The sequence below is a fragment of the Salmo salar genome, chromosome ssa11, assembly GCF_905237065.1.
Source record: "Salmo salar chromosome ssa11, Ssal_v3.1, whole genome shotgun sequence".
NCBI classification, from domain to species: domain Eukaryota; kingdom Metazoa; phylum Chordata; class Actinopteri; order Salmoniformes; family Salmonidae; genus Salmo; species Salmo salar.
Window position 1 is genome coordinate 16,715,837 of NC_059452.1, and position 10,837 is coordinate 16,726,673.

The window sequence follows — 10,837 nt, forward strand, 5'->3', positions numbered from 1 at the left end:
CAACACCTCTCATCACCCCGAGAACACCATCCCCACACTGAAGCATGGTGGTGGCAGCATCATGCTGTGGGGATGTTTTTCCATCAGCAGGGACTGGGAAACTGGTCAGAATTGAAGGAATGATGGATGGCACTAAATACAGGGAAATTCTTGAGGGAAACCTGTTTCAGTCTTCCAGAGATTTGAGCCTGGGACGGAGGTTCACTTTCCAGCAGGACAATGACCCTAAGCATACTGCTAAAGCAACACTCGAGTGGTTTAAGGGGAAACAGTTAAATGTCATGGAATGGCCTAGTCAAAGCCCGGACCTCAATCCAATTGAGAATCGGTGGTATGACTTAAAGATTGCTGAACACCAGCGGAACCCATCCAACTTGAAGGAGCTGGAGCAGTTTTGCCTTGAAGAATGGGCAGAAACCCCAGTGTTTAGATGTGCCAAGCTTATAGAGACATACCCCAAGAGACTTGCAGCTGTAATTGCTGCAAAAAAGGTGGCTCTACAAAGTATTGACTTTGGGGGTGAATAGATATGCACCATTTTTTGGTCTTATTTCTTGTTTGTTTCACAAGAAAAAATATTTTGCATTTTCAAAGTGGTAGGCATGTTGAATAAATCAAATGATACCAACCCCCCAAAATCTATTTCAATTCCAGGTTGTAAGGTGACAAAATAGGAAAAATACCAAGGGGGTTGAATACTTTTGCAAGCCACTGTATCATCTGTACACTCTGCACATCAATGTTTTTCTTCCTGAGATGGCCGCAGTGCTTGCGGAAGAGAAGTTTATCTCAACTACAGTATTGCACAACTTCAAGGAAGAGGGAAGTTGCTCATTCACAGAGACTGCTGGCTCGAAATCATGAAAAGAATGGTCAATCAGGTTTGCTGATGGAATTTGTCGACATATTGTAATATCTCCTTGGATCGGATTCTGCACATGGAGGTTTCGAAACATATTTTTCCTAAGGCGTGCTTTCGACAGATACCCCTTGTGAATGACTGCGTTGCACCTAGCGTTCGGGGAAGACAGTGTGATCAGTGGAGATGGTACTGTGGCCTGTGACCATACATGGTTGGTTTTCCAATCCATCAGTGGGAGTAACCGATCCATCAAGTCTGCTCCAAGTAGCAGGGGTTCAGATTTGAGGCTGGTAACATACACAGGGTGAACGAGCGATACGTCCTGGAAGTGTAGTTTCAGCATGACTCTCAATGTGAGAGGCGAGGTAGTCTGAATGAAACCTTGAAGTGTAGTGTCGCATCGTTCCACTTTTAACTAACGTTTAGTTGGCTTCAAAGCCCTTTTGAGATCATCAAACAATGTTTGAGAGATGAGCAATATTGTCGCGCCGAATCAATTAGTGCATGACAAGTTAAGCAGTCCTCCAGGACTGTTTCCAGGTATGGCTGTTTAGATTCGTGTTTACTCCTCCATTGTACTTCCGTTCGAGTTCAGCTTTGTGCGATCAGTGACCTATAGTGGTGAACCGCAAGTAATATATATTTTTTTATATTCTATTTGAAAGCAAAATGTGTGCTCATATGGTGTAACTACGGACAAACTTATGATAATCCTGCCAATCAGAACTCATATGGCAGGCAAAAACCTGAGAAAATTCCAAGCAGGAAGTGGAAAGTCTGAGAATTGTAGTTCTTCTTTTGATTCTCTATCGAAGCTACAGCGTCTGTGGGGGACGTTGCACTTCCTAAGGCTTCCATTGGCTGTCTAAAGCCTTCAGAAAGTGGTTTGAGCATTTTCCTGTCACTGGGCAGATAATAGGAGCTCAGTTACTGAGTGGTCTGCCTGGCAACAAAGGGATTGGATATGCGCGGTCACGCCAGCACGCCGTTCCTTCTTTTTTTTCTTGAATGAATATGCTATTTTCCGGTTGAAATATTATCGCAATTTTACGTAAAAAATACCATAAAGATTGATTTTAAACAGCGTTTCACATGCTTCTAAGTATGGTAATGGAACATTTTGACTTTTCGTCTCTCGTTCCGCGCTCGCGCGTTATGCCTTTGGGTAAGTGATATGTACGCACGAACAAAACGGAGGTATTTGTACATAAATATGGATTATTTCGACCAAAAACTAAATTTATTGTGGAAGTAGCAGTCCTGGGATTGCATTCTGACGAAGATCAGCAAAGGTAAGAGAATATTTCTGATACTAATTCTGAATTTAGGTTGCCCCGAACTTGGCGGGTGTCTGAATAGCTCACCGTGATGGCTGAGCTATGTACTCAGAATATTGAAAAATGTGCTTTCTCCGTAACGCTATTTTAAAATTTGACATAGCGGTTGCATCCAGGGGTAGTCTATCTATAATTCTTTAAATAATTGTTATACATTTTGTCAACGTTTATGATGAGTATTTTTGTAAATTGATGTGCACATTCACCTGACGTTTTACATTTTCTGAACATCACGCGCCAATGTAAAATGCTGTTTTTGGATATAAATATGAACTTTATCGAACACAACATACATGTATTGTGTAACATAATGTCCTAGGAGTGTCATCTGATGAAGATCGTCAAAAGTTAGTGCTTCATTTAGCTGTGTTTTGGGTTTTATTGACACATGTCCTTGCTTGGAAAATGGCTGTGTGATTATTTTTGTCGATGTACTCTCCTATCATAATCTAATGTTTTGCTTTTGCTGTAAAGCCTTTTTGAAATCGGACAAGGTGGTTACATCAAGGAGAAGTGTATATTTAAAATGGTGTAAAATAGTTGTATGTTTGAGAAAGTTGAATTATGACATTTTGTTGTTTTTGAATTTGCCGCCCAGATATTTCACTGGCTGTGTCCCGCAGGGGGGACGCTAGCATCCCACCTAGCCCATAGAAGTTAATTCAATACTTAATTCATTCTATTATAGATTCCTCACATGGGGCACCATTATGTTGTGTCTCTAGTATGATTAAATGAGATGACATGCTATTTTCAAATCGATTACCTAACTACCTAATTATTTTATTCAATTAATCAGGCAATAACTAACTCATTAGGAATCCAGGGCACCACAGAAGCATTAGTTTGTATAGAGCGGCTATCTCCTGAATCCACTCTTAAAGATCTGAAGCTCTTTTATATCAATAGCAGTCAATCATTAATTATTCTTCACCTTCTATCAGTCTCATCTGAACATTATAAAATTCTTGGTTATCTGCATGAACCCTAGCATAAATTATGAATCAGCAATATACAAATAGGCTTAATTATGTATTTACTAACTAACTAAATAATCAGAGAAATATACAATAAACAAACAGTAGATATTGGTTACTAACAATGATAAAAAAAGTCCCTAGTGGGCTAAGCCAATATGAAAGCTTGGCAGACAAAGGGAAAGGGGTGGGACTGAGAAAGAGCGGGAAAGACAAATGGATTCATCACACACGGTCTATAATTATATTCATTGAAATGCTAATCATTTGCACATGAACGGCCGCTCATTCGAAAATAATTGCATGTCGTTGTTGTCTTCTCTGTTAGAATCCTCAATCGTCCTGTAGGGTTCATCAGAGTCTCTGGTTAACCTTCATTGAAGTCACAAAGTCTTTCGTGGTTGTAGGTGGTAAGAATGGATCATTCAGAGTACCATTCAGAAATGTTCTCATAGAATAGTTGCATCGGCGGTTGTCTGTATTCTCGTCCTAGGTTTACATCATTTCTAGCTGCAGACTAGTAATTAGTGTTTAAGATTTGCTCATATTCTGTAGGAATCGATAGTCTCAGAGTTGAACCATTTCCAGCCATTTCCAGCCGCGTTGCCAATGCTCCACGTGGTATAGTCTTGTCCTTTGGTAGAGTTGTAGTTTAAACCACTTCACACACCAGCATCACCAGGCATGTTTTGGTCTTAGAAATTCAACCATTTGCAACCTTAGCTTACACCATGGTTTGCGTGAGCTGGTGTGAATTTCATCAGGAGTGGGTTTTATGCGTTTCAGTAGAAAAGGGCAGTCCATGACGCCGACGTAAAGCCTATGCTCACGTGGGCATGGCCACTGACTAGTTCATCTTTATATGAAAATCCATACTCTCATTTAGAAGGTTAACATCACATTATATCTTTTCACAAATTGTTTCATGTTTAATCACATATGTTTCACAATATTTAGATGTAAACCTGACAGCTGGGAAATGTACACTTAGGTTATACAGGTTATACAGTTATGTGTGTTTCCTGTCCTTTATGAAATCATCAAATGAAACACACTCGTCATAACTGTCCCTTAAGTGTCCACGGACCCTTCCCACATTCTCAAAAGTAGATATATTGTTTTCTCCCAGTTTGGGGATTTAGGAGTTTGGCCAAGTGATGTCCTTTGTTCTCTCTCTGTGCTCTCTCCCTCTCTTTCTGCATGACCAGGGGGAGAGAGTCTCTGCCAGGAATTTATGACCTGAGATAACAAAACCTGGCTTCAGGAGAGAGAGTGAGAGAGAGAGGGGAGGGAATACACGATCTACACCCCGAAAGGGCCACTTCATGACACAGTACATTATTTAAAAAGCTGTTGCAAGGTGTCAAAAGACTAGGTAAAAAAGCAAACATTTACAACCTTCAAAAACATCTTTGTTGTTTTGTGTGGACGGACCAGTGTGTTGTGAAATAGTTTTATGCTCCAGCTCTTTTCCTTGCAGCACAATTAACATATTTAATGCTGTTCTGATTAAGAAATCTGGATAAGCCCATTAATAACAGTCAAAGGAACACTTAAGGCGTAATCTAGCCCAAAATGTATTGAATTTGATAGGGTATCAATTTCCATTTCACTGTTAATTGAAAATATAGTCCAGAGGCAATAACAATGAATACACCATTCTCACCTTCCCCTGGGGTGGCAAGTAGCCTAGTGGTTAGAGAACTGGGCCAGTAACGGAATGGTTGTTGGATTGAATCCCTGAGCTGACAAGGTAAAAATCTGTCACACTGCCCCTGAACATGGCAGTTAACCCACTGTTCCCCAGTAGGCTGTCATTGTAAATAAGAATTTGTTCTTAACTGACATGCCTGGTTAAATAAAAAAAATGACTTTCATGTAGCTATGTTTGTTTCTCATGTCTCTGATATGAGGATGGAAATTGAGAGGCTAGATTTGTAAAGAACATATTAGCTTCAGTACTTGTGTTGATCTACACAGTAGGGCATATTTATTAATGTTTACATATGGAGCTTGCTTTTTATATGCTACAAAATATACTACAATTTCATTTGCACTTGCATGAACAGCATGTTATCTCTTGAATTAGACTTTTCAACCTTACAGAGTCAAAGTATAGAAACTGACTTGAGGCTGAATCACTCAGATCCGATTTGCCTCAGCTAGGATGATGTGAGCCTAGCTACTTATTACCAATGTGTCCAATCATATGCTTTGTTTATACGTCATCCTCAGTCCTCATTTGAATGTGTACCGTGCATTACCTGTAAGATGCCGCCACATCTTCTGATTCAGCAACAGGTCAGCTAACTAGCTACCGGTCTTAGGCTGGTAAAGCAATTTACATATGTTTATCTTCCCCAGAAATGAAGACTTAATAAGGGAGAAGTGGGTTACATTAATTTGCCAAGCTCAGGATGCACCCAAGTTGATCACAAAAAGTACTGTTTGCAGAGCACATTTTGCAGATGAGTGCATTGAACCTGCTGAAAAAAAGTTGGGGTATGCCAAGCTTCTGATACTGAAGCCTGATGCAGTCTGTCATTTATGGGGGAGGTTAATGACCCCCATAAATACCTTTCCCCTTTTTCCTCTCTCTACTCTACCGATGTGACTATTGAAAATCCCTTTGTTAACATTGAGAGAGAGTCTGGTGACATCAAAAGATGGGAAACGGAACCATATTTCGGTAATCCAACAGGTTGAAAATATGCGTTGGGACTTAATGAATATGATGTTAGTTCAGTTGGCGTCTGAGACATGATTACTGATGATAGGATGACATAAACTGTATCTTGGAAAGTCTACACATTCTAGTTATCAGATTCACATGGAATTGTTGTGCAATTTAAATGTTTAAATATGAAACTATTTGTGAAAAGATGAAATGTAATTTTAGCTCCTAAATGAGAGAACGGTTTATCATAGAGAAACATAGAGCTCACTCAGAGGCCCGCCCAAGTGAACAGACATGGGTTGTATAAACTATGAAACACGCCCTTCTTTCACCACTAAATAAACCCGTAGACGAAAATATAACTTCCTGTCCCAAGGACGTGCGGACTGGCAGTCCCCACGTTGAAAGGACAAAGACCACCTACAGAAAGAACAAAGCCAACATCAGCAAGAACCTAATGCAATTGGCATCGAATTTCAATATGAAGGTGATGACCTACACGCTGGAAGGATGAATTTCGACCATACCAGCCAGAATATAGCATGAGCTTAAAGTATGGCAACTTGGTATGAACTTTGAACTCTTATTCACTAAAGAAGTGCTACCCCCTCCGCCCGCTAAAGGTGGGCTATGAGATGACGGACAGAGTATCCATTCTACCACGCTCCAGTTCACCACTAGACAGTCTTCAGAGGACCAAGATCCATGCTGGACCACCCGGCCTCCCATCTACAAACAATCTACCGAAGCGCAGCTCAGAGTAAATATTTATTTCATTCTCATTTTTCAAATGGGCGGTTATTTAGAGTGCATAAGATACTGTATTTACGATAGCATAGCTGCCTACGGCCCGATAGGGACACAAAACCTTTTTGTTCCTCAGTCTTCCCGCTCTTTCATTCAAACCCAACCCCCTTTCCTTTGTGTAACCAGCCGTCATGTCGGCTCCGTCCACCAGGGACGTTTTCTTTATGACATCATTTGTAATCAATGTATGATCCATTCTGTGTAGATGTAATTCTGTGTGATTATTTAGGTATTTAGTAAATAAATAATTAAACTGAATTTTGTATTGCTGATTCAACTCGTTAGCCAGGGTTCGTGAAGAATTTACAACTTTCAGATGAGACTGAATAAAGTGACGATTAAATGTTGACTGCTATTGATGTAAAAGATTACTAGGTCTTTAAGAGTTTATTCGGAAGATAACAGCTCTATAAGCATTCTTTCGTGGTGCCCTGACTTTCTAGTTAATTACATTTACCTGATTAGCTTAATCAGGTAATATTAATTACAGAGAAATTATTTTATAGAATAGCATGTCATATCACTTAATCCTCAAGTCCCAACACTTGGGTTGCCGCTGACAGCCCCAGCAGCAAGCGTTGGTCACCCTGTAAGTAGTTAACATAGAATAGTAGAGATTATTAGCTAGATAGCTAATTAATTTGTCAATGAGCTAATGTTATATCTCTGACAAGAACCTATATATCCTTGCGTTCACTGAGCTAGTTAGCTAGCTAGCTGTTAGTAAAATATATGACTCAAAAGAGAACAGGTTTTACAATCGGATTTCTATGTATCTCTTTAGGTGCATAACATTTCAAAATCACATTGTAAAGCGTATTCTCTTTTGAGTTAGCTAACATTAGCTGTATGATGATAGAGATGTGTGGTATTTTTATGATTTGGAAGGAAGATTGTGTATAATATGGTGGATGCTGCGTAATGCACGTAAATAATCGCCATATTTTATAGTGTTTGATCACCATTCAGAAACACAAACATTCCAAAAATTAACAAGGGATTTTTAAACGCATATTTCCTGTAGACTACATTTAAAACCTCTCCAGAAAAGGCACTGTTGTCACAGTTGTTGTCGGTGAATGAGGACCAAAACGCAGCAGGTACGTGAATGCTCATCTTGATTTTTAATTATCTTCAAAATGAACGTACAAAATAACAAAACACGAACGATCAACAAAAACAGTCTGGTAAGGCACAAGGCAAAACACAGAACAATCACCCACAAATAACACATACAAACACACCCTAATATATGGGACTCTCAATCAAAGGCAGATAGACAACACCTGCCTTCAACTGAGAGTCCCAACCCCAATCAACCAAACATAGAAACACACACACTAGACTAACCCTAGAATTAACTAAACATAAACCAAAACCCGGAAATACTAAATCAAACACCCTTTACACAAACACAACACCCCGAACCACATAAAACAAATACCCCCTGCCACGCCCTGACCAAACTACAAAACAATTAACCTTATATACTGGCCAGGACGTGACAGTACCCCCCCTAAAGGTGCTACCCCAGAAGCACCTTAACAAAAAATAACCCCAAGCAACACCAACAAAAAGTCCCCTTTTCTAAAGGGAGGGAAGGGAGGGTGGCTGCCGTCAACGACGGCACTGTGCGACACCCCCCCCTCCCCAACCCACCTATTTCTGGAGGTGGCTCTGGTTCCGGCCGTTCCAATCTGTCGGGCCACTCTGGCATCGCCGAGGGGCAGTCGGGCCAGTCTGGCATCGCCGGGGGGCAGTCGGGGCAGTCTGGCAATTCGGGAGAGTCTGGGCAGTCTGGCAATTCGGGAGAGTCTGGGCAGTCTGGCAATTCGGGAGAGTCTGGGCAGTCTGGCAATTCGGGACAGTCTGGGCAGTCTGGCAATTCGGGACAGTCTGGGCAGTCTGGCAATTCGGGACAGTCTGGGCAGTCTGGCAATTCGGGACAGTCTGGGCAGTCTGGCAATTCGGGACAGTCTGGGCAGTCTGGCCACTCCGGCAGTTCAGGGCAGTCTGGCCACTCCGGCAGTTCAGGGCAGTCTGGCCACTCCGGCAGTTCAGGGCAGTCTGGCCACTCCGGCAGTTCAGGGCAGTCTGGCCACTCCGGCAGTTCAGGGCAGTCTGGCCACTCCGGCAGTTCAGGGCAGTCTGGCCACTCCGGCAGTTCAGCGCAGTCTGGCCACTCCGGCAGTTCAGCGCAGTCTGGCCACTCCGGCAGTTCAGCGCAGTCTGACCACTCCGGCAGTTCAGCGCAGTCTGACCACTCCGGCAGTTCAGCGCAGTCTGACCACTCCGGCAGTTCAGCGCAGTCTGACCACTCCGGCAGTTCAGCGCAGTCTGACCTCTCTGACGACTGTTGACTGGCGGGCAGCTCTGACGATGACTGTTGACTGGCGGGCAGCTCTGACGATGACTGTTGACTGGCGGGCAGCTCTGACGATGACTGTTGACTGGCGGGCAGCTCTGACGATGACTGTTGACTGGCGGGCAGATCTGACGATGACTGTTGACTGGCGGGCAGCTCTGACGATGACTGTTGACTGGCGGGCAGCTCTGACGATGACTGTTGACTGGCGGGCAGCTCTGATGAAGACTGTTGACTGGCGAGGCTGGGTTGACGCACTTGTAGCCTGGTGCGTGGTGCTGGTACTGGGCTTACCAGATTATGTACACGCACCTCCAGGCTAGTGCGGGGAGCGGGAACAGGACGAGTCGGACTGGGTTGACGCACTTCCGGGTCCGCACGAGAGACAGGAGCTGGAAACCCAGGGCTATGGAGGCGCACAGCCGGTCTAGATCTTACCTCCTGCACAACCCGCCTTGGCTGGATGGAACTAGTAGCCCTGTACGAGCGGGGTGCTCGTACAGGGCAGACTGGGCTGTGCAGGGGCCTGATGGTAGCCGTGCGTAGAGCGGGAGTTGGGTAGCCTGGTCCTCGGAGGCGTACCGGCGACCAGATGCGCTGCGCAGGCATCCTCCTACCAGGCTGGATGCCCGCTCTAGCACGGCACCTGCGAGGGGCTGGAATAACGCGCACCGGACTGTGCGTGCGTATGGGTGAGATAGTGCGCTCCTCAGCGAAACATAGCGCTCTCCACCCCATACGCTCCTCCATATAACCACGAGTAGCTGGCTTCCGGCTCTTCTTACGCCTAGCCAAACTACCCGTGTGCCCCCCCCCAAAATGTTCTTGGGGGTGCCTCTCGTGCTTCTCCTTCAGCGCGTACTTGGCCTCGTACCACCGCCTCTCTGCCTTGGCTGCCTCAATTTCCCACTGCGGGCGTCGATAATCCCCAGCCTGGTGCCAAGGTCCGGCCCCGTCCAGAACTTCCTCCCAAGTCCACTTCTCCCGCCAGTCCAACTCGAACTCCGTCTGCTCCTTCCTCTGCTGCTTGGTCCTTTGGTGGTGGGTGATTCTGTCACAGTTGTTGTCGGTGAATGAGGACCAAAACGCAGCAGGTACGTGAATGCTCATCTTGATTTTTAATTATCTTCAAAATGAACGTACAAAATAACAAAACACGAACGATCAACAAAAACAGTCTGGTAAGGCACAAGGCAAAACACAGAACAATCACCCACAAATAACACATACAAACACACCCTAATATATGGGACTCTCAATCAAAGGCAGATAGACAACACCTGCCTTCAACTGAGAGTCCCAACCCCAATCAACCAAACATAGAAACACACACACTAGACTAACCCTAGAATTAACTAAACATAAACCAAAACCCGGAAATACTAAATCAAACACCCTTTACACAAACACAACACCCCGAACCACATAAAACAAATACCCCCTGCCACGCCCTGACCAAACTACAAAACAATTAACCTTATATACTGGCCAGGACGTGACAACTGTGGAACAGTAAAGGAAATTAAATTCACTACCCCTTAATCTACCATTTTCCTTTTCACAAACATTACAGGCTGCTGGATCTCCTCTTCAATGAGGTCACCCCTGACCTAGCTCTGAGACTACGTCTAAGATGCCTGACCGTAGTTTTCAAGGTAATGTACTCACATTTGCATATGTCGAACAATGGACCGTCTACATCCGGGTTGCATCCGGTTTATACAGACCAATATCACATGCGCACTAACACTAACACTAACACTGCACACAGGGAGCAGGGTGAGCAGCGACAAAGTCATCACATCATCCAAA